Source organism: Anser anser, assembly GCF_964211835.1.
Source record: "Anser anser genome assembly, chromosome: 15".
Lineage (NCBI taxonomy): Eukaryota > Metazoa > Chordata > Aves > Anseriformes > Anatidae > Anser > Anser anser.
The window spans coordinates 15,858,776-15,883,161 of NC_139736.1; the positions used below are offsets into that span (position 1 = coordinate 15,858,776).

The 24,386-nt window shown below is 37.6% G+C and overlaps 2 long non-coding RNA genes across 3 annotated transcripts in view; both read right to left on the reverse strand.

Annotated features, from left to right (window-relative positions):
- LOC310882008 overlaps positions 1–24,386 on the reverse strand; it is a 124,985-nt gene that overhangs the window by 61,358 nt on the left and 39,241 nt on the right. Inside the window, exon 1 of one of the 2 annotated variants that reach the window (XR_014572753.1) lies at positions 10,108–10,213. The exons of the other annotated variant lie outside the window; for it this stretch is intronic. This is a non-coding gene — a long non-coding RNA (uncharacterized lncRNA). Of the gene's footprint in view, positions 1–10,107; positions 10,214–24,386 lie in introns of those variants that run through there. 2 annotated transcript variants of the gene reach the window in all.
- Positions 20,037–22,182, reverse strand: LOC310882010. Its single transcript, XR_014572757.1, has 3 exons — positions 21,206–22,182; positions 20,509–20,591; positions 20,037–20,287 (listed from the first exon to the last, which is right to left on the reverse strand). It is a non-coding gene; the product is annotated as an uncharacterized lncRNA (long non-coding RNA).

Sequence of the window (24,386 nt, forward strand, 5' to 3'; positions counted from 1 at the left end):
ACTTCAAGACTCATGCAACAAAGGCGTGTATTTGGTAAATTTTTGCACTGTGCATTCCATTGTCTTGCACATTATCACTGATGCTCAGGCATACAATGAATATCTACATTACACACAGTCTCTGGGGAAGAGGTGAAGTGAAAAATAAGCAAGAAAGGTCACCACTTGCCTGCTTTGCTTTTTGCTACTCAGCTTTCAGCAGACTGGTGTGGCTTCCCTGCTTCCATGAGACACCTTTAAACTCATCATGGGATGTATTCATTATGTAAGAATAGAGCTTACAGAGTCATTTATTTACAATATGGTGCAAAACACCTCTTTTTTTTTTTTCCTCACCTTATTTATTTCTAGCTTTGACCATTACTTAAATGTTTTATTTAGTTTCCACTGCATGGGGTCTCTTGTCTTTAAAAAATGTGAACAATGAAAGACGTATTTTCCTAACAGATACTGAAGTTTTAACACTTACACCCCAGTAAGAAGCAATTTTAACTGTTTGCTACAATTTAAAAAAAAAAAAATCAAATATTTCTGTCCATCCTGCTCTTTATTGTACTTTACTTTTACATGATAAGGATACAACTTATTAATAACTTAGACTTCATTTTATCAGTATTAGATCAATACATATTCTTATTAAAGAGAAACAAATATCTGGGCATATAGAATATTCCATTAACACACTGCAGATAAGATATATAAATTCCGCTGCTAAAATTGCATCATTTCCATGCTGAGACATGAACTTTCTAACAAAGTTATCACACAAGTGTTTCAAATGTAATAGCTTCTCCTTAAAGTTGATTCTTCCTTCATACATAAGAATCCCACACCAAGACTGCAAGCACTTTCAAAAGTCTCTCTCTGTGCTTGAAGAAAGCTCATGCAAATATAAAATAGTGTTACACTACTGTCATGCTCTTCCTGTTCTTTCCACAAGAAGCAGATGAAAGAGGGAACATGATGATAATATGGAATTATTATTTTTTTTGAGTTCTCTTCCTGACTGTGCTAGGTCTGGACTCTCAGAAGTTTTTAGCCAACCTAATCCCTTGCATTTAGTGTCAACCACACTTTCATTGGATTTCCTTTTCTTTGACATATCGGTATTTCCAAACATACGTACTTCACATAGAGACAAAAAGGGGTTAGCCAAGGAAGATGAAATGATCCAAGGGAGGAAAGTAGAAATGATCTATATGAATGAAATGGACAAGGCATAAGCTGCTATCCTTACATGCTCAAAACAAGTTTAGTATAACATGAAAAACTGAAATTAAAAAAAAAAAAACTTTCTACCAGATGCAGTCACTTGGGAGTGCTGAAAATCTTTCTATCCATGATAGCAAAATGAACAAACAAGAACAACAAACAGATAAAAAAAAAAAAAAGAAAAAAGGAGAGAAATGGAGAGAAGTGAAAATCTATCCAAAGTACTATTAATTTTTGCCATAAATAACAACAGATGGAACCTGTGGCTTCACCCAAAATAAATGAGATCACAGGCAAAAGAATATCAACGCTATTGTCAAATGAGTAAGCACGGAGTTTTCCTGAAATTCTAAGTCCTGAAACTGATGCCATCTATGCCTGTGTGTGTCACATGGAAGCAGTCAGTTTAGGCATTTACAGTGATGTACGTGAACCACGATGTAAAACATGTCGATGTAAAACAATGTGCTAAAGTTTCTGACAGACTTTATAGATAAATGGGATAGTCAAATAGTGGGACATGGCCTCTATTAAGTAACTAACTTTATTCTCCTTAGAAAACTACTCTCAGAAAAAGGGAAAAAGGATTTTAGACATGTTTTATGGTTAAGATCTCAATTGCTTAGACCATCATCACAGAGTATTTGGAGCTATACATTCTAGACAGAGAATGTATAGGGGACATTTTTGATTTTTTGGTTTATCTGTTGTTACACGTCATTATGATTTTACTGTTGGCTGTGTTGTTATGGCTGAACACAGACTTACAGCCACGTACAGAGACTGATTGAAGAGGTATCCATAAAAAATAGTTCACCTACAAGAATCCACAAGGTTTTCATTTTGGGAAACACTTCCAGATAAAAGTTTCCCTTTCACTCTGAATAATGAAAGGAAATGTCTTTCTCATCACTTATGCTACAGACTGAAAATTGATTATCCATAAAGTGACCCATCTGATGGCAGCTATTATAATGTCTCTGGTACTCACATAGCAGAAGATTTCTACAGATGCTTTCCCTAAGATCTGCGTTTATAGAACACCATCTGGTGCTTCGCACAGATCAAGTTTTGCTATTACCAACATTCCACAAGCCCTTGTTTCTCTAAATATAGAAATGTTAGAATTACCCACAGTTATTCATCTATTACACTGAGCTAAATAGTGCTCCCACTGATTTGTGATTTTTTGTTATTGTTTTCTTAAAATGTATTCACAGTATAAATTTCACCATTTCAAGAGACTGTTTGATGATAGCTATACATAGATACTTTTGGACTGCTGCTTTCAGCAGTCTCCGAAATAGAAATTCCTAAGTGGCAGTTTGAGAATCAAATTTTTGGAAGAGCACATGACCAAAGCACGTGACCATAATGAATACTATTTGCAGTTTTGTCACAAACTAGAATGCCCTCTTGGTCAGAAGAAGTCACAGAGACACCAAAACATCAAACTGGAGACGATTTGCCGTGCTCCTTTCTGCAGTGTAAACATAGATGAAGCATCTTGGGCCCAGTGCTCTCAGTTCTGCACTTTTCCTCAGAAAATAATTAAAGAGCAAAGATACACAAAACCATTTCCTAAACCTCTCATTAATATCCCTCAGACATTCTGTGCCACGTAGTGCAGCAGTCAGAAGCACTGTATTATCAAAGCTGATGCAGGCTGGAGAAGATAACACACTCTGCTGATACAAGCCATGGGATTTCTGTCAGCCAGGGGATAGGTAGTGTAGTCAGGGTATTTAGTTGCAGCTAATCCAGATACAGAAGAAATGAATGAAGAGAGAAACTTGGAGAAACTGTAAGACAAGCTGTAAGAGGTACAACTAAAGTAAAAATAGCACAGAAGAAAATGAACAAGTGCTCCACTTTCTAAAGAGAAACCACTATTACCGTCACTCCGAGTCCTGACAGGCACCACACGTACTCGAGCACTGACACGCCACATGCTAACTCCCTGAGGAGGCGACAGGAGTGGAAGTACAATTTAGCACTGAAATGCAAATGCCCAAGGGAAAACCCAGACACATTCATGTGGGGATAATCTACAAAATGGAAAATCTGGAAAGGACAGAGGGCTGCAACTATCAAAATGCAATCCGGAGGCTTGTAAAAGAGAGCAAGGGCAACAAAATACCTCCTCACCCTTAAGCAGCACTGGCACAGAGGCTGCAACACTGCTAGGCCAGAGGGCATGGCTTTCAGTCGCAAAGACCCCTCTCCACTTTTATGAGAGGATTAAGGGTAAAGGGTAAAAGCTTCAGACTCAGTTTATGGCTTTGTTTTGGATGCTGTTGGAGATGCATGCCACAAATACACTTGTCAGCCTCAGTGTACTGACATGAAATACGGGTTAGCACTTTACAGTGAGTCAGATAACCTTTTTATTATGCCCAAGATACTCTAAATGATTTTCTTTACCACCATGAGACTTTTTGCAATGTTCTTCCTGGTTGAAAGCAGCTAAGCTCAAAGAGCTTCCAACAGGCAGGTTTCTCAAGTTGTTCTTTTCTCCTTTGTGTCATGATCAAAACCCGGGAGTTGGCTAACTATATACCTATGAGGAAAGTCAATGCTTAATAATAGTGTTATTATCACAGTGTACAAACCACCCGGGATTATTTGTGATGGCAGTTCAGTGAATTTTAGTCTGATTAGTGATTCAATTACAGAGAAGAAATGTTTTTTGAAATTACTCATAGCTGAATACTATTATTCCCATTTTATTCTTTAAAAGTATTCTAAGTGAATTTAGTCTGATGTACTAAAGAATACATTACTGCCACAGTACAACGATCTGCTTTAGATTTTTTTCAACATTGATTTTAAAAAGTCAATTTATGTATTCTCTTTAGGCTGGTAAAGACTTCTCTTCAGCTCTAAAATAACAATCTGCAGCTACATGGTAAATAAGATTCAAATCTTATCTGGCATTTTAGCGCTAGGACTAACATAGCATGAATGTTACCACCAGGATGTGACTGGGGGTGGAATGACGGACGCAGGCCATGTGCCCATGAAGCTCAGGGAATGATGCAGGGTGCGACTGACTGCAGCCGTTGCAAAAAATCTTTGCCTCTACACAAAGGTGGCAAGAGGGTGGCCTTTGTTTTACGCAAACGTATATGTCAGTTGAGTGAGTCAGCTGAGTAAATTAACTGGTGGTGTAAATGTTTTGACCTTAGTTCATTACGAGTGTGAATGTCTTCCAGAGTTAACCAGACCCGCATGCAAGAGCAAATACATGCCTCAGCCCAACACAGACTATAAAAACTGAACAACTAGCAACAGAATTTTGAAGAGAGCAACAGGATTGAACAGGCTTAACCATCTGTTCCTCCCTGGCAATCGGGCTTGTCCGTGATCGTGATGGTGAGCAAACAGAACAGGAATGGGAATCACATTCACTTTTCTAAATCAAAAAGCTGCATAGTATAAAATATCTTCCAAAAAGTAAATTTGGTATTAAACATGACACCCTCCACACGGAATATCTAAAAGAACCCGCTCTGAATGCATAGGATGCTGTCCCAGGGTACCACAGTTTCCTTGTTAACCTTTACCTGCAAGAACAACCTGAGTAGTCACTCAAGAAGAAACAGCTAAGGGACTAACAGCTTCAAAATCACACAAGTAAGGAAAGGTTATACTGTACCAGCCTCTGGCCAACCTAGATACAAGACTCACAAGGGCCTACCATGGCATTTTGCCTGAACAACAAACTAATTTCAGCTATGTTTTGAGATGGTTAAAGGCCTTATTGCAGTGGAAAAGGAGATTAATTACAGCTCCGTGACTTCTAATAAGCACTCAGTTCTAGCAGTATTAGCTCTCCCACTCCCTCAGTATTCCTCAGAAGTTACCATAAAGCCCTATATCTATTTTGGGGGGTTTCCACCTTGAAAAAAAAAAAAAAAAAAGAATAATTTAAGAAAGTTCTCACTTCGGATTAATGAAAATCATGGTAGTTTAATCTATAACTACAAGCATTACTGAGTAAGTTGAATCACGGTCTTCTCAGTCCTGCTCTGTGTGTGTATGTGTGTGTGTGTGTGTGTGTGTGTGTGTGAAGACAATTTGAAAAGAAAACCTTTAATACAGGGTATATGAAAAAAGTAAAAAACAGAGTCATAGTACTTATATTAATGAAAAAAAGGTTACACGTGGGTTCCTTTTTTATTTTAATAAACGTCCTGCAGTAGGTCCTTATATTTCAGCTGAAATTGCAGCCCACCTGTGTCTGGCACTGCATGTTTTATGGGATCCAGATAGACATGAATGAGAATAGATTTTCTGATTCCTAAGCAAGTTATCTCCTTTCTGGACAATGGCATTTGCTGGAGTTTCTAGTACCATCACCTAACAATTGTTACTGCACGAAAGTTAAGAATCACGCAAGCCACAAAAGAGGAAGCAGTAAATAGAAATATACAATCAAAATCAAAACACCTGAATGAGGGAATGTGCTAATATGTTTTAAAGGAAGACAAGGAAGTAGAAATATCCAGTGATTAAAAAGAACAGTGTGAGAGGTATGATTGGAAAAAACACACTGGTATTACTTAAAACATTTACAGCTGCCTGGAGGAATCAAAAAGTTAGAGATGACCCCAGTGGGACATACATAATGAAATATTTTTTTTTAATTTTTTGAAATCTGGAGACGCTTGTGGCAGGTCTGCAACACTGCACTCCTACTCATTGAACTATACTATATAGTAAAACTGATAAAATAAATAAATAAATAAAGGAAATTAAAATGCAATTAAAAAACTAAGATCTACAGGTTTTAGTTATCATTTCACACCAATTTACCAGTATACTAAAATGCCTGTAATTATTATATGCATGCATCTCAAATTTCCCCACTGCAATACATACAGCAGGGTGTTACACAGCCCAGTCTTAATTTAACTTGACGAGTCTGCAAACCTACTCAGGTGTTTATATACCATATGTCCAGGAGTGATGTGAATGAGGGGACACAGAGCCCCTCTCCTAAACATCCATTTCCAAAAGAACAATCCATCCAACCCCGTGTCCCACCTCTGACAGTTTCTGGTAACCAGTTCCAAAGTCAAACGCTTCAGTAGGCTTTTACTGGTTAAGCCTAATTAAAGTAAATGTTTCCTTTTTCCCGTTATCAGGGATTAGTTAATAACTTGATTCTTAAGAGTTATTAAAATTTTTGAAGGTCTCGGTCATTCACATGTTGACATTAAAATCTGGTAATTCTGGCAGCTGTATGAAGCCGGACAAACAGCACTCCCTCAAGCAAAGCTACAAGGAAGAGCTGTCAGTCCTTTGCTGACGTTATCAACCTCAAGAGCTGACCTAGCACCTGCTGGTACATTTATCACAACATCCTTTCCACTTTTCTGGTGATTCCCTGAGTTACCCAGTGTCTGTGCAAAGCCTGTTGTCATAATGAACTGCAAGACTGATGCATTCCTTTCTGTAAGAACAAGGAGATAATTTATAAGCTACTGACTCATTTCAGTTATCTAAAAATTCCTTCTAGCAGTGTGATTGAATTATATATTCTAAAACCTCGAATCTCAGAGTAAATTCAGCTTTGTTTGGAATACGTTCCCTTCAAAATGATTTCCCAGATGAGACAACAGCAGATCCAAAATGTCTTTTTAAAGCACCTTTTCACTTTTACAAAAACAAGACACCAAGAAACCCACTAAACAAACAAAAGAAACAATTAGTGGATTCTACCAAAATGTATTTGCTGAGTATCCAGTCCTGAATAGTATTTGCACTGCTTGTGGGTGGTTTTGTTTTTGTTTTTTAAATATTGTTACAAATGCTTCAGCAGGAATAAAGACTATGATTATCAAAATACAAAACCAAAAACTTAAGTGTATGTCAGCTGGAAAACACTGAAGTTTGTAATACAATTTAGATTAGAATCTTCATTTAATCGTGTTTAATCATGTGACTGTTTATCTGAAAATTAGTGGGATATTGCTAGTATGATTAATTATCATAAAATCCATCAGCCCTGGAATGTTTCATTTTAAAGTGTGAGCATTTAAAGTTTTTCATTTCCTGCCACAAATAATAGCTTGGTATTCAATAGTGAACTATGTATGACCCTGAACAGCTTCAAAGTCAAGCTACAGATGGTGCCCCTTGACTTGCTTACACAAGAGACAAAGTCTGAGGTTGGCTTGCATAAATTAGCAGCACATTTAGGATCCCTCCCAGCCAGGCTCCAATTTGTTTCCTGCAAATGTACCTGAATGATTTAAGTTATTGTAAAATGGTATCCTTAAATACCAAGACACCAGTTTGCAGGCTTGTCTTTACAGACAGCGGTGTACTTTTCTCAGTTTACAGAGTGCTACCGAAAAATAATCTGTCCGAAATTAGGCACCTTCACCCAGATTCCTAAACTGAAACTGAGTGAGCCACACTTTCTATTCTTTAAATTTACAGGTTTGTTTTTATAATCTATTAGGTTAAAAAAAAAAAAAAGTAACTTTTAAAATTTTCCTTAAAATAAAATACTAGAATTTAAATTTTATGTATGCATCTTTCTCATTCTTGGCAGACTAGGCTGTCCCTACACACCTCTCTTCACTCACAGAATCTCTTCACAAAATAAATGGTTGCTCTTTAAATAACAGTGATGATGAGAATAAAATAGCATTTTTTAGCCAGTCCTCAGCAGTCAGAGCTGGCTTTGATCCTTTACACATTTAACAATCTTTGATTTTTTTGTCTCTAACTGACAGATTCTAAATTTAAGCACGGCAACAAAACAGAATAGTTAAGATTTCCATCTAACAAAGCAATGGATTCTTCTGATTTTTCTGGTAATACTCTTCTTTATTCAGACAGAAAGTAAAATTCATATCCATACAGCTTCTCTCAATGCTAGTCCTGGCCCTACTGACACCTGAGCCTTTGAAAAGGCCTCCTTGGGTACTGCCCAGACAAAAAAATGATCACAGCCAAGTCCTCCGGACAGCCTGCACTTTCCATCAGTAGACCCTAACATCACCTTACCTAATGTAACTCCTGGGTACAAAGGTTTGGTTGTATCCAATAGGTGACAATGGAACAAAATAATCCATCATGGATATTGATCAGTTCTATTCTTACTCCAGCTATTGCACTTTCCTTTCCAGAGATGGATTTCCAGAGAAACGTGATATCAAAAATTCAGAGGAACACTTCGATCTGACATAAAGGAGATGATAGACAGGAATGAAAACACAAATGGAAGGATAAAGTAGAAGGAAAAAAGAAAATAAAAAGTAGGAAGACAAGATACCAAAGCCCATCAGTCTTCCTACAAACAGCCTCATCTTGAGTAATAATTATGACTAAGACTTTTGCAAGGTCATATCTTTGCCTAACGTACTACCAAGAAAGCATTAAGGACCAGTCAATTTCCAATAATCCTGCACTTTCCTTGATTGTTTCATCTTATTTACCCACTTTGAAAGATAATATCCAGATGAGACTAAAGCACAGATGTGTCCTAACAGCCATGAGAAAACGGGAGCATGGAAAGTGTGTGTCCGAAAGAAAACAAAATGTGTCATTGTAGCAGCCCTCTGATATAACAGGATTTCTAGATTCCAGATAGAAAACCAATACACCAAAACCACAAACTCTACTAGGATTTAAGAAATGGGAATAAGACTTAAATGGAATTTGCATACTTAAACCTCGAGATGCAGACTTTTAACTTAAAAGTCCTACCTAAAGAGAAAACCAGCCAACTAAACAAGCACACAAACAACAACAACAAAAATCAACTAATCAATTAATGAACAAAGGAAAAAAAACGTTATTATCTATTTTTTTCTACGATTCTCCATGCCTGGAGAACAGTTCTGCTTTGTTTTTTGCTTCTTAGTGCTAAAAAGATTGTGGTCTATCCCAAACCTAACTTATCGTGATCCGCAATCTGTGTTTCCTATGTTGTTATCTGCTTTCTCAGAAGAATGTTCACAGGGATTTTCCAGCTTGCCATGGCCTAATCCTGGCAACTGTGATACCTGTTCTCAGTTTGAGCATCTCAACTAGACCACGCCACCTTATTATGCCAGGCCATTAAGTTGTCTGGAACCCAATCAAGACATAAGGTGCTATAAAAGACAGAGTCAAAAGAGATTTTCAGTCTTCCCTGGAAGCTGAAGGCATTCCTGGTGCTTCCACAGTCTCTCTTACAGCCCGTCATCCATGCATGCAGTCCTTCTCAGTAAGAACAGAAATACCGAGCCTCATTATTCATATTATCAGAACTGTTACTAAACTACGGAATAAAATTGATAATCCCCGGTTTTGATGCCTAGTTCCAGAAGACATGATCACCACAGCTTTGGAAAGAGGAATGTGCCTCCTGTTAACTAGATACTAAAATCAGTTCAGCAAAAAAGGGCTGTGATTCACAGCCAGGTAAAATGCCAGGACCTATCTCTCAGATTGCAGTGCTAACTTTTCTAAATAGGAACTGAATGCCCTGTACTTCATAAAACGATGGTTTGAGTCTCTCCTTTAGGCAGCAGATGCATAAAAACACCTTCACTGGCTAATTTATTTTGCTCAAGCTTAGCCTCTTTGAGGCTTTTAGTCTACATGACCTTGCCCCGGTCACACACTACTTTTGCTCACAGCAAGAACTAAAGGCTGACACCATAGAAACCCAAATCTCAGGCTGAAACCATGGCAACGGGAGCATCTTCCTTCAGGCATACGCGAGGTATGGAACACAATTTCAAAATATTCAAATTGAAATAAATCGCTCTCAAGCATTTCAATTTTCTAACACTGATTCCTTCAAATTATTACAACCTAGATTCTCAAGATGGCCTCTGGTTCATGTGAGAACTTCTCAGGGTAAACTCCTAAAAATAGGTGACCAGTTACCTTGATGCATCAAAGAAGAATGGGTAGTTCGAGAACTGTCTCCAAATTCCTTTGAAACAGCAGTACACAAGGGTTTCCTTCAGTCCAGCTGTTCTTAAAAGCCTTTTCTGTGAGTTTCTCCCCTAATGCAGAAAGAATACAGAAAGTACTACCAGTCACACAGCCTAACCAAAATGAAGAAAACATCAGAAGAAAAAGCCTTTTTCCACTGACCAGCTCCTTTCAGTTTCTTTAATCTTCAGGTTATTTTGTAGCAATAACAAGTGCAAAATTATCGGACAGAAATGTGATGTTTTTCCTTTAAGTGACCAGTAATGCAGGAAAAAAAAAAAAAAAAAAAGAAAATGTAGCCTTACTCTTCAAGCTTTTCTACAGGCCGTATGGCAATTCGAATACACAGACCATTTATATGAATTTAAGTGGTTCGTTAAATATTACGGAAGAAACTTTTTTAATCAGTAGTTTCTTTATATAGAATGCAATAAGAGTTTTCCGTAACTTAATGCCAGATTGATTTAAAAGGTTTTTAATTGCCTGAGTTGCACTGAATATTACAGAACAGCTTGCCAGTAGGAAATGTCTTTTCCTAATGATAGCTGGTATACACTTTTAAGTAAGAGAGTTTCTTAAAAATCTCTAATGTAACTGTCAATATTTTATTATTCACATAGATGTCCATTTTTTTTTGTGAATCATTAATTTATTAACATCAAACTTCTGAGAAGTAGCAACACGTTAATTACGCATTGCATAGCATTGCTCTTAATCAGTCACGGCCTTTCATCTGATGAATGTCCTTGACTTCTTATATTGTTACAAAGGGGAAACAGAAGCACAACACTTAATTTTATGCCATTCATTTAAAAAGTACTTCTCCATTCTTTCTCTTAACTGTTTGGTACTAAATAAGGAATTAAGGTATCTCTAGTTCAGCTGCCCTCGTCCTTATGGGTGACTTCAGCTCCCCAGATACCAGCTGGGAATACCACGCAGCCAGCACAAACAGGCCCAGGGAATTCCTCAGGCACACTGAAGTGAACTTCTTGGTACAGGTACTAAGGGAGCTGACTAAGAAAGGTGCCCTCCTAGACCAGAGAGCGTCTCATGGGTGATCGGTGGCTGCCTTGGCCATGGTGACCATGAAGCAGTTGAGTTTAAAATCTATGGTGATGGGAGAAAAGCTGCCAGCAAATCTTCAGCAAATCTTCAACCGTGGATATGGGGAGATAAGATATATATACATGCTCTAAAAACATTAATAAAATATACCTAGACTGTGACCTAGAGCTTCAGCAGTACATATCCAAACGACAGGTCAAGCTGCAGAAAAGCTCTTATGCAGAGGAACTCATTGTTATGGATATCACAAAGGATTCTTCTCAGTTGAAATATGATTTTCAAAAATGTTTCTTCTGAGCTTTACATGATTATCCCTACTCCAAAGAACTCCTGCAATTTGACCACATTTAACAGACCTGCCAGCACTACTCTAGTCAACAACAGGAAATTACTGGAACTGCTTTATTCACCTTGCACCACACACTCCTGTCTACACTGCAATCTGACTCCATCGACAGCGTGTCCTGGGAAGCTCGTAACATTAGCCAGCATTCATGATGCCTTCTGCTGGGATCAAGATGCTGAAACAGTATACAAATACATTGTGACCTATATATACAGACCTATTAGTGGATAAAAACCTTCCCTCCCTCCAGTTTTGGAATGACATTGTTATATGCATTTGAGCTCTTTTAAGATCAAATTCACCTGCTGGTGAACACGAAACAAACCTGATGAATCTCTGGCAAATAAGGTGTTTCAAGTAAAAATGAAAAGAAGTTGCAATTCTGACAGATAAGCTCTTTTGCTCAAGCTTTGAAGCTGCTATTATGGTTGGAAAAGCAGTTATACAAACAGCTCAGAAATTCACCTTGCTCTACTGCCCATCCAATATCTTATTTCTCTGATGGTTTCGCATTTCAATGTAATCATATTCCCAGTAAAAATGGAACAGTGCAGGAATGGAAGACTTGACACAAGTTATTCAGTTCAAAATATATGAAACAGTATTAAACCTGGCCATATGGTTTTTCAGGAGGGGGAAGGGAATGTCTACTTGACTAAATTTAAAATATATTTCATGTGAAATTTTGATTTTATAGAACATATCCTTGCTGATCCCTTTGCTACTTCCTTCTGTAGTAAACATGAACTGGTGGAAACATAAGGCTTATTTGAAATCCTAAAAAGTAATTAAAGCTGAGACAGCCCAGAAAAAAAGTTCAGAAGTAAAAGTGGTTCACTAGTGGTTCCTCTGTGCCTAAGGGAAGTTTTAATGAAAAGTCACAAGAGAATAATCCGCAAGAAACAAAAATGAGATGGCTGCTGTTAATTTGCCTAGGTCTCAAACAGATAAACAGTAAATATTCAACAACACAAATTGCTGTGATTTTGTTCATTTTAACACTTACTGGAAAATCTGTTCCCTTGCCTTCTTCCTCCTGAGTGTTCCTTGGCAATACAACAGCATTGTTTGCCCAAATATGGGGCTGATCTTTGTTTGTTTTCTATAGCATACACCAAGCATTGAGTCCAGTATTACATATTTTCTCCAGACTGTCTGTTCCTTTGGAGCAAGTAAGGATTCCAAAGTTCACAGACCACAAGAATCTGTGGAAGAGCTCTGAAGTAATGCAGGTAAGGAAATCCCTTTTCCTAAGGCAGGCGAGGATTCCCACTTTTTGCTCTCTCCACTTTCTACAATTGTCTTCATGAGCCAACTGAAAGGGACCCCCTACGTGGGATGACCAAGTTTTCTTGTCTGTTGGATAAAATGGACAGGCTTACACTGTCCGTGCTCCTGATCTAAGCCCTAAGCTTGCAGTTATAATACAGAATACAGGTTTAACAGTGAACATCCCTCTGCCCACCACAGATGTCAGTCTCAAGTGCAGAAATAAGTGTTATCTCTTCTGCTCTTAGCCTGCTAGAGCCCTGCTAGATGTTAGATCAAGGAACCTGGGATATAGCTTTCATTTTAAGAACATGTGGATACAGAATTACCAAAGCTACATTAATTTGCTGACCAGATGAGTGACTGACATGTATTTCATTTCTTTCATGCCAAGGGCAGATTTCATCATAGGTGAAGAGTGACCAGTTACATTTGTTCCAAAGTCATCTTACCCCAAAGTCATCCCAACCAGACTGCCATCACAGAGAAAAATCGAGTAAAACCACCCCTTTTTCTTTTCAGATCAGTTTTTAGTGCCTTTTCTGCATTCATGACAAAGAAAATCATGCCTATTTTGGGTTTTCTTCTCATCATACAAGTAAAAAAAATTATACTCCCATTTATCTACATCCACAGTCATTTTGAATTTTAACAGGAGGGCAACTACACTTATAATTAAGACATTTCCAGACAAAATGAGCAGAAAATCAGTTCCTCCTACAGTGAATGTTGAATTGTGCTATTATCCTACACTCAGCAGGTGCCAATTTTCTACAAAATCATGAAGTGTCATAATTATAAGCAGAATTACTTGTTAAAGTTTAAGAATCAGACAAATAGCAAATGGGAATGTTGATTATCCAACAAATGTAGGGAAAAAAAGTAAAAATATCTGTGTCTGATGAAACTAGTATATTATTTATGTTCTAAGGGGCAAGATGTATTTCTTTAAAATGTAGTGGTTGCTTTAGAATTTCTAAAGACTATTATTTCAAGTGTTTCTTGAGTTACCTATTTAAGCGCTTTTCCCCTGAAATGTTTACAGATACTGTCATTAAATCTTGTGGCATTGAAAAACAAAGAGATGCTACATCCACTTACGCTGCGTGATAGCTATGATTTGAAAAACCTGAGAGAAAAGTGAAGAGGCAGTGTCCAAACTTTTCTATTTATCTTGTAAGGTTTTTTTCTTACCACAGTACAATAAGACATCTTTCATTTGGAAGCCCTGATTCCAAAACTACCTGTATGGGTGAAACTGGTATACTCAGCTGAAAATATTGAAAATAAGGTGAGTATGACTGAGCTAAAGCCTTGCTCCTGCTTCTTTCGTGTTGTAAATATTGTCTGTCTCATGATTCTCCCACTATATTTAGCATTGTATGTGCAGTCCCAGGCTCCACAATATAAAATTTATTTACCATGAGTGTGTCAGACACTGGAACAGACTTCCTAGTGAGGCATTTGATGCCCCAATCCTGTTGGTGCTCAAGTGGCATTTGGATAATGCCCTCAGTAACGTACTTTAACTCTTGGTTAGCCCTGAAGTGGTCAGGCAGTTGGACTCGATCTTTGTAGGCCCCTTCCAACTGAACAGTTCTATCCTGTCCTGTCCTGTCCTGTCCTGTCCTATCCTATCCTACCCTATCCTACCCTATTCTATCCTACCCTATTCTATTCTATCCTACCCTATTCTATTCTATCCTACCCTATTCTATTCTATCCTACCCTATTCTATTCTATCCTACCCTATTCTATTCTATTCTATTCTATTCTATTCTAAACTACAAGCTTCCTGAGACATGAGGGAGTAAATGTGAAGATAATCAGAAATGGAAATCTTTTTTTCTTTCCTAATGACGTTAGTAATCGTTTTATTACTATTCATTCAACACCCAAAAGAAACGAATAAATACAAATTAGAAGTGGTATCGTCTGAGTCACCACTCCATGGACACAGAAAAATGCCACAGGCCTACAGCAGTTGAAGCTTGCAAGAATGCTCTACTGCCTAACTCATTACAGTGCCCTACTCTGCACCTTTACCTTCCACAGCCAGGTCCAGTGGAGCTCCATTTTACCATTTGTTTTGGTTGTTCCCACTATTCCTACCAGAAAGAAAAAAAAGTTCCCCATATATTTCCAGTCTCAGCTGACTTCTGTCCAGACCATACTGTGTTACATACTCACAGACAGTGAAGACAGGCAAGATCCTAGTTTCTACCTGATTTTTTTGTTATCCTCAAATTCCATTGCATTTAGTCCTATTAAGTTTCATTTCTTTTGTACTATTTATAGGTGATATTAATGTAGTCTATGTCCCTTCTTCTGAAAAAAAATGCATTTCCCTAGCATTAACTAAAAAAAAAATCAGGTCCTAGAAAACAACACTCTTGCAAAAATCACACTGCATATAACACTCTAATCCACTACTCTGCTTTGTGAAGCCAATGATCATTAGGCACTGACAACCTTTACACTGCTTAGCCCTGGTAATTATTTATCACCATCAGTTTAATGCAGGACGTAGCATGTTGTCACAGACCAAAATCTTACCCATGAAATGAAGATTTTGACAGAATGACATTTTGGACATTTTTTCTTCTACAGAGAAAATCTGTATAAAGACCGCAAGTGTTGGAAGTTGCAAAAGAAGAAAAAAATGCAAATCATCTACAGGATTTTAACCACCCTCTGTCAAAGTAAACATAAAGATAGTTACAGAAATAAGTTTTAAGCCATATCGAAGCCTAATGCTATTTACAGGCACAAAAAAATGTCATAGTGGAGCAGATCAGCAGTTCACTCACCCACTTCTGCTGCAGACTGTCAGATGCTCTCAGAGAACTCTGCAAGAACAGCTTTTTGGATGGATACCCCCCTGTGTGCTTAATTACGGACTATCATGCCCACTGAGGAAGTCTTATTTCTAAACTCTAAAAGAAAGAAACTGTTTAATCCTCTAGCATGTTGCAAAAGAACTCAAAAGGACAAACATCATCATGAGCTGGAAAAACTTAGGTTAAAAGTCTTTTTGAAATAACATTTTAGCTCATTTCGTAGTCAAGCTCAGCAAAAATATCTGCAAGATTCAAGTGGAGCAAGAGACTCTGTAATCAGAATATTTGTCAACATTTTAAATGGCTGACCATGCATTTAACATATGAAACCTCTAAAATCTACATTTCCCGGTATGAGTGTACCTGTAAACAAGCCTTTGAGACAGTTCCCCTTTTAACCACAAATAAATACCTAAACGTTGGATAAGCGACCACATCACAAAGCTGAACTGCTTGGGTATAAAAAAATAAAAACTGGAAACACAGCAGATAAAAAAAGTTTCTGGCAATTACAGCCCATGGCAGGGGGGGTTGAACGAGATGTCCTTTAAGGTCTCTTTCAACCCAAACCATTCTACAATTCTATAACTATTAAACAACTAAGACTGTTGTAACTATTAAACATCGACAAAGCTGCAGGTGAATTACAACCAAGAAATCTGTAGAAGAGTGGTATGGGGAAAAGGAAAGCCCTTGGCAGGGTTTCTGGTAACTTACTAAGTATGGAAGGGAGTATAAGAGAACTGGAGTAGCAGTTAATGTAATTGTACAGAGGACAGAAAATTATTAAACCAAATTTAGAAATGCATGGTTCAAAAGACCATGATAACAGGCTGAATACATAGGAAAATGAGTTGATGATAGAAAACTTGAAATTTTTGAATGTTACCTTCCTTGAAAACATAATACCCACCTGTAGTTTGTGCCTGGAGGAGAAGGAAGCTAGGTTTTAGGGATTAAAAAAAATGAAGATATAGAAAATGATCCGCTGCTCTGGGGAAAAACCACATACGTTGATGAAGTTATAGACTCCTCTTGCCCTATAAAGATATTACTGTATGTTTCTATCCTTTATGTGGCAAGACAACAAGATTTCCTGCTGAAGTACCACAGAAAACAGACTGCTGATTTTAATGGCTTGAGGCACACCCTCTGACTGTGAAATGAGGAATTCAATAACTGCCAGTAAAAGGTTTCAGTCAAAAACATTTTAGGAGAGATTTTGGATTACTGGATTTGTAACTTAACACATGCAATTATACCCTTCATGTTAATGAAATCCTTATGCCATTCAACTTTGATTCATTTCATAACCATCATGTATCAGAGTGGACAATCAGAAGAAAAGGCATAACCTCCAGCAGATGCCATTAACATCCAAGAGATGGCAGATGTTAACTTTTGCTTTCGTGTGCATATGTGATCTGCTGTTGCACTGCTTCTGTCCTTACCTTCACTAGCAAAGCTTACAGTGATCGCTTTGGCCGAGCTGTTACCTAATGACTTTCAAGTAAAACGAAAAACATATTTTGATGTAAATTGTAATGCCAAAGTCAAATATATACCAGCTAAGTGAAATTAACCTTCAAGTGATACTTGAATAATGGTAAACCAGAAGGGTATTTGAGAGATTAGATATGTTGCAGCTTAATGATGTTACAATAATTCACCTCATTAATTTCCTAAGAAACAATAACCACAACAGTTAAATACGGTAATTAAAAAACACTATTTCAAACCTAATTTTAATTTTATGTGACTTTGCAATATTACCCAGTGCAAATATATAAAAGAAAAACAAAAGATAGAGCAAATATCAAGTTCTCTGAAGAAGCCATAAAAAACATCCTCATCCCTTTAACACATGACAGTAGAGAAACAAGGTGAGCACTACTTTGATTTATTTCTGTCTCAGTCTGTGCCACAATGACCCCACTTCTTCTGCAAATAACAACAGCAGGTAGCAGTTCACAGCTTCTGCTAGGTCACAAGTACTCTGGGGACAATTTTGGTTCTCTCCACTGCCGATATGCATGGTTAAAATAACACCCCCCTGGGAGGACCATCAGTTTGGACAACACTGTAGCTTAAGCATGGCAAAATGACATGCAATTGTTCTTTTACCCTTATGTTGGACTACACAAACCTTTTAAAATTACATGCAAACATACATCTATATCTGTGTGTGCATTTGCCAAAGGCCTAAAATTCCAGGAGGCTTCTTCTGCTACTCATAGTGTTAGAATTGCTGTTGTAGGCAGCAGAAGATATTCAATTCGGAAGATCCCACCATACATGTGGAGAACATTTCTCCATGCCGGCAATGCTGCTGCCTTGGTCAGACATAGTAAATACAAATTTATGTAGAACAAGAATTTGATATAAATTGAGCACCTCAAAATGGCAAGTAAGCCCAACACCTTCAGCACTAAAGCTCAGATGGTGTCAATATCAGAGGTGAGTTCGGCATTAAATCCCAGGAAAGCAGCTCTCTGCTGCATTGATACACGCTGAAGCATCAGTTTCAGGGGGCTCTTCTATCTGTTTGTGAGCTAAAGAGAATTAGCCTTTTTATTTAACAAACTCATAGTCTACATTGATAACACCTGCAGGTATTCTCCACATGGATTAAGGCAGGTAACAGTTAACAGCTATAAAGAAAAACCTCATGTTAAAAAAATTCTATATAGATTATATCCTTCATTCAATTACAGTGCCAAATCTAGAGTAAAAGGTTTGTTTTGATTACTTTGATTCTAGATTTTTTATTTATTATATGTGAGGTTTATTCCACAACATTGTGCAACTACACTCTGATTACTTAGCTGTGTTTTTTTGGTTGGTTGGTTGGTTGGTTTGGTTGATTTTGTAGGTTTTTTTTTCTTTATGGCTCTCAAAGGAAAAAATGAAATATCTTTTTTTAAATGGTAATAAATGAGAAGTTTGTGTTCTCATAGAACAAAACAACAGAATTGAGAAAGCTATGTTCAAATATATAAATATTGCAGCAAGAATAAAACTCATTCATTTGTAACATTTTTCCATTAAAACAAAATAATAAGTACTGAAGTTCAAATGATATATGACTATCTCCTTGAAGAAGATATTCTTTACATCCGATAAACCATAAATATTACAAAAGGTACCTCAGGCAGAACACGCACATTTGAGTGATCTTGGAAATATACAGTCTATATGAGGATGAGTTATGAAGGTGAACAAATTTAATATATCTGGTTGCCTGGTGGACACCCACAATTTGCAATTTAATCATCCACAAGTCATGGCGTGTTCATAATTGTATTAGACTTTGAAATAAGGCAATACTGGTTATGCTGAGACAAAACAAAACAGCCCACCTTTTCATGTTTATGGTAATTCATCAAGGAAATGGTAGTTATGCACAAGGTGAATTAAAGCATTAGAGCTGCACTGCACGAAGAGAAAATATATTGCAGACAGGTTTTTGAATCTACAACATACAGCAGCGTTTGTATCATTATTGTCCCTTCAGATTTACACAAGGAAAATAACACCTGTACTTCCATTCTATGTGACTAGCAAGGTTTTTTTTTTCTGTAAGATATTCTTAAGAATAACAACACCTCCAGAGTCAAAAGAAATGAACCTCTACTTAAAAAACAGAGGCACAGGCATTAACCCTGTAATCCCAGACCCTAGCAAAATAAGACTCATCAGAATTGTTGATATACATTAAATATTTTTTTAGAAACACTGAACTAGGTAGGCAAGTTTATTTTCATATTTTCATGGCTCAGACACTCAACTGGAATAAAGCACAAGGATTTTCTTTCAGTAAACATTTAGTTACTTAGAGAAAAGAAACCGATGTCTCCTGGAAATATTGAGGGAGATCATACTACAATAATCCAGGCTAGTGCGCATTTTTTGGAAGTAACAGACCCAGGTCCAAATCTCTGCTTTGAATGAAGAAGACATGTAGACATGATCAGTCATCCTATTTCACATTAAGTAAAACAGTACTAGCAACAGGGACTGAAGGAGACCTTCCCTTCACACTACGGCTGATCACTCTGTGAACAGGATGCTCTGCTGTGAGTTGGGAGACATACGACCCCTCAGGTACAAGAAAGTATTGAAACTCTTGCACATCTCCAGATTTGACCAGAGAGCAGAATACCTTTCGAGCTTTTTGTTTTGTCAAGAAAATCTAGGAAGAAAATCTTATTTTGGGCTGATTTGAGCAAATTCTTTTTCAGTTTTTCAGTGTTACCACAGATTCAAAAGGAAAAAGAAAGCAAACAAACAAAACAAAAACCAGAGCAATACATGAACTCATATAACTCATGTCCATGTACGTTCACGGGGGAGGAAAAAGGGAAGAGAGAAACTGGAAAAGGAGCAAAGGAAGAACCTGCAGAACTGCAAAACATTGGCCTCATCATAAAAAAATTCAAGCAAGGCACTGCGGTCTGGTTTTATTAGTAGAGGAAAGCTCTCTGACCTTCTCAGCTCGCAGTGCCCCCTTCCTGGTGCAGAACCAAGTCCTCACCAGCCCTGAAACCCCTGGGTGACAAAGGCTGGATGGTGCTGAACAACAGGCTGGGTTGCTCTCAGCAAGACACTGGAGGGAAAGAAAAGAGAGATCTCAGTTGATTGAATTCTCTCAGCAGAGGGGGACAGGTTGACACTGGGTCTGAATTTCTGGTTTCTTTTGCAAGAGAGACAGGGGGTTCATACACATAAATGAATCTGAGCAAGGGATATCTAGTAACTACCACTCTTAATGGTGTTTAGAAATATTTTCAAGTATGGATCAGTATGCACTGATCAAAGAAGACAAACCTGTAGCTGTGCAGCTCCTGAAGAGCAAGCAAATCTCCTTTACTTGGAAGCTAGTCAATGTATGGACTACAGTATTTCAGATGCTGCAATAGAAAGAAAAAAAAAAAGACGTGGTTAACACTGCTATTAACCCTGAAGTCTTCTTGCTCTGAGTATTATCACTGAAAGCTTTAGAAACACCACTGTATCATAAAGTCGTCTCATTCCTTCCCAAAAGACAATCACATAGCAAGATCTCTAATAATAAAAGAAAAGATTAATTGGAGAGCTGTCTTCAGAGACCAAATGTTCCAGACCTGACAGTTTTATAATGTTAGTAATTAGGGCAACATTATGAGTTATGTTATCAGAGCAAGCACCATGATCAGCAGTTGTTTATATTTCAGGGTCTATTCACGAATACAGTATACAGAAAGTAGAGCACTAAAGACAGAAGAAACAGATGTTGCCAGAATAGAGCTGAGTTCTCAGCTGATTGTCATTCTCTCCGTAACAATGCCTTCAATGAATGCATCTTCATTAAAATAAATTTAATCTTCAGTAAAAGCAAGTAAACTGTTGCCTGTCAATGCAACCCGTAGAAGTAGCAAATAATGCACTTCTGCAGATGGCACATCAAGTCAACTTCTTTTGTAAAGTGAAGATTAAAGGTGAGCATAGCAGTTAAGGGGAAAAAAGTACAACCATTTGCACTAACCTCTGCTCATTTCTTCAGTTGCATATGACCTATATTTCTGCTAATGTTCTTAAGTGCTCGTGATCACTGTTGGGGGAATACTTGTGGCTCCTCCTCTAGGCACATGGCTGGCTACCAATAGCTGGAAAGAAACAAGAGCCTAAATAACCAAAACTGAGGCAGCATTTGCCCCCAAACTGGTAATGCTAAAGTCAATGACCATTTGCCAGATAAAACAATAAGCAGGGAATTATTAAGAGGAAAAAAGGAGTCTGCTTGAAAAAAGGTATACAAGAGACATGGAGATCTGCAACAAAGAGAAGAAAGACGAGGGTGACACATTAGCAGTCAGAGATGAGTTTGATATTTGCCAGCAGCCACTCCAACAGCATCACAACCCTTGCCTGGCCAGAGGATGGGGTGTTGTACCCCATAACAAAGACTTCATGCAAAACAGGGCAAGTCTGTGAAATGGACTAGGAACTTTTGGGGATTAGTTATAGAACAGTACAGCATAGAACAGTAATTTGAAGGTACTTCTCAACATTTTGCGAGTGTCAGGTATTGTGGTTTATAGTATTCTATAGTAACCTGTGGTATTACTGTTTGGGTTTGAGTGCACAGTTCAGTGACTGCCTGTTAATTACATGTCATTAATAAATCAATAAATTGTTTTGATCATGATTGATTTAAAGAATTTGAACTGGTTTTTCTCTGACAGTTTTTCATTAGATCTCAGTGTCACTTACTTAGCTTTCTTTTTTCTTATGTCTGCACTTGTTTGAGACCTTAAGTGGTACCATATGCTCAGAAAGTAATTTCAGATGAATTTAAACCTGATTTGAAATCAATTCTGCTTTTAGCTTTGTCAAATGAAAACTTGATAAACATCTAAAGGATGACAGATAATAACACATGGGATGTTTATCAGAAACAAAATTATAAATGGTAACACAGTTTGTCTCCCAACTCAAAAGCAGTGTCTTATGTCTGATCGCACATCAGACACAAAATCCTGCAAGCACATGCAGTGCTTTCCTACAGCAAGAGTAAGCACACGATCACAGATGAAAAGTAACAGTAAAAGTAAAGTTAACGAATGCAGTGTGTCCAACCTTCATGCCCCTGCAGCGAGGGGCAGTGGTACTTCCATAGAGGCACTAAGAAATTACCATTCCCTCTGTAGCTGCTTAGTGCATATGGTGGGAAAGGCAAGAAGCTGAACTTTCCTTTAACTTTGTCATTGCTCTCTCTCTAAAATCTCGTTATGTATCTGCTTTTACTCCTGATGTCCTATTGGCTTGATGGATTTTTATCTATTTAAACTTCCGATAAAATGTAAGAATCAAGAATCTAGAATGCAAGATTAGTATTTTAAAGAGAACATCCCCAAGCCTCTTGAAAATTATGTTTTATATCTGATTCTCTTATTTCCATGACATAAAACAATGGTGAGAAATTACATTCAGAATGCTTCAACAGTAACACAGTAGTCTCATACAGAAGAGTGCAAAACATTTTTACTACATTCTCACTTCCTGTGGGTGAAGAAACAGTTCCTAATATCACAGACAGTATCAAATATGTAGTTTTCTATTCAGAATATCAGCTTTGGCCTCATTATTTCTCATATCTCAAAATATAACTGAAGAGTTATACGGGTAAAACCAAAAACCACAAAAAGAATCCCTTATGGGAAAAACACAACTACCTGAAAAGTAGCTAGTTTAAGTTGTTTTGGCAATTAACGCTCCAAAATGAAAACAGTACTGAACTTAGAAGTGAACTTTACACTTGATGAAAACTCCAGAGACAACTAAAACAACGCAAGTTTCGGTTATTAAAAGTTGTTCATTCTTGTAGAATATTCTAGTCAAAATGATGATATAAACAAACTCCTTGGGAAAATACATCTTTAATGAAGAAATTCTATGAAAACTACATTTTAAATCATCCTTCTGATATATGAATCTTTCTTTATGATCTTACGAACAACCTCAGGAAGACACCAGGGAAATAAAAGGATATGATTTGTGTTGCAGGAGTGAAATGGGAGCCAGCAGCTTCATGCTGAGCAGACAGGAGATACAGAAATAGTTTGTAAACACATGCATCGACAGTTTGGGTAAAGAGACAACGTTCAGCTTAAAGACAAGACTGGAATAGTTATTTCAGACAAAAATCTGGATTAATTAAAACTTTTACTGACAACTTATATGGAAAAAAGCCATGACTACATTTTGAACTTCTGTTGTTCCCTGGGCTGTCCCACAGACATGAGTACAATGGTATGAGTTCATGTGAACATGCACACCACGAATTGCATGTGTTGGTGGTACATACAGTGCTAAACAGGTCGGAAAGCACTGCACCAGCTTGCGTTGGGATACTTTGTGTCAGGCAGCACACAGCTTCCAAATGGCAGCAAACAACAAGCTTTCCCTTAACAGCATGGGGAAAAGGAGCAGCGCTGGCACTGCACAATCTTACCTTACTCACGTCAGTGCAGCTGGGACTACTGCTCATGCGGGTCCCTGCCCACAACTGCTGCTCACTCTGAACCACAAGGAGCTAGAGGCTAATATCCACGTGTCTACAACAGGATCAGCTTCCTGTTAGCCCACTGTATGAGCTTGGAACACAGAATATCTTGAACTGGATGAAAAGGTATGGGTTTGGGTAGGGCAGACTTCATCTCAGCTTTCCGCCTGATGAGAACATCTAAAGTCTATAACAACTTACATGTTCTTGTGGTAACTTCTAAGAAATGTTAACGGTCTGGTCTATGTCTACTGTAAGAGACTGATCTTTGACTAAAGCCACTGAGGAGGATACCCAAGTAGATAAATTTTTTCTTCTTTTTTAATATTATCGATGTAAATTTTCTTTGCAAAATAGTGTAAAGTGACTTTGGTTCCTGAGCACCAGATCCTAAAAAGCTGATTCAATCCTTGCAATACAGATGGAAAAATATAAAGGTAATATGCATCATACCAACAAGCCAAGAAATACAGCCATTTTTCGTAACTGAACTAAATGTTTAAAATAATTTAAACAAAGAAAAGTAAATAAAGTAGCAATGATTTATCTCAAAGGAATATTGCTGTAACCACAGGTTAATTACAACCACCAGCATTTATTAGCATGCAGAGGAGCTAGATCTGGTTTACTTCCAAAGCAGCTCAAAGTATAATAAGACAAG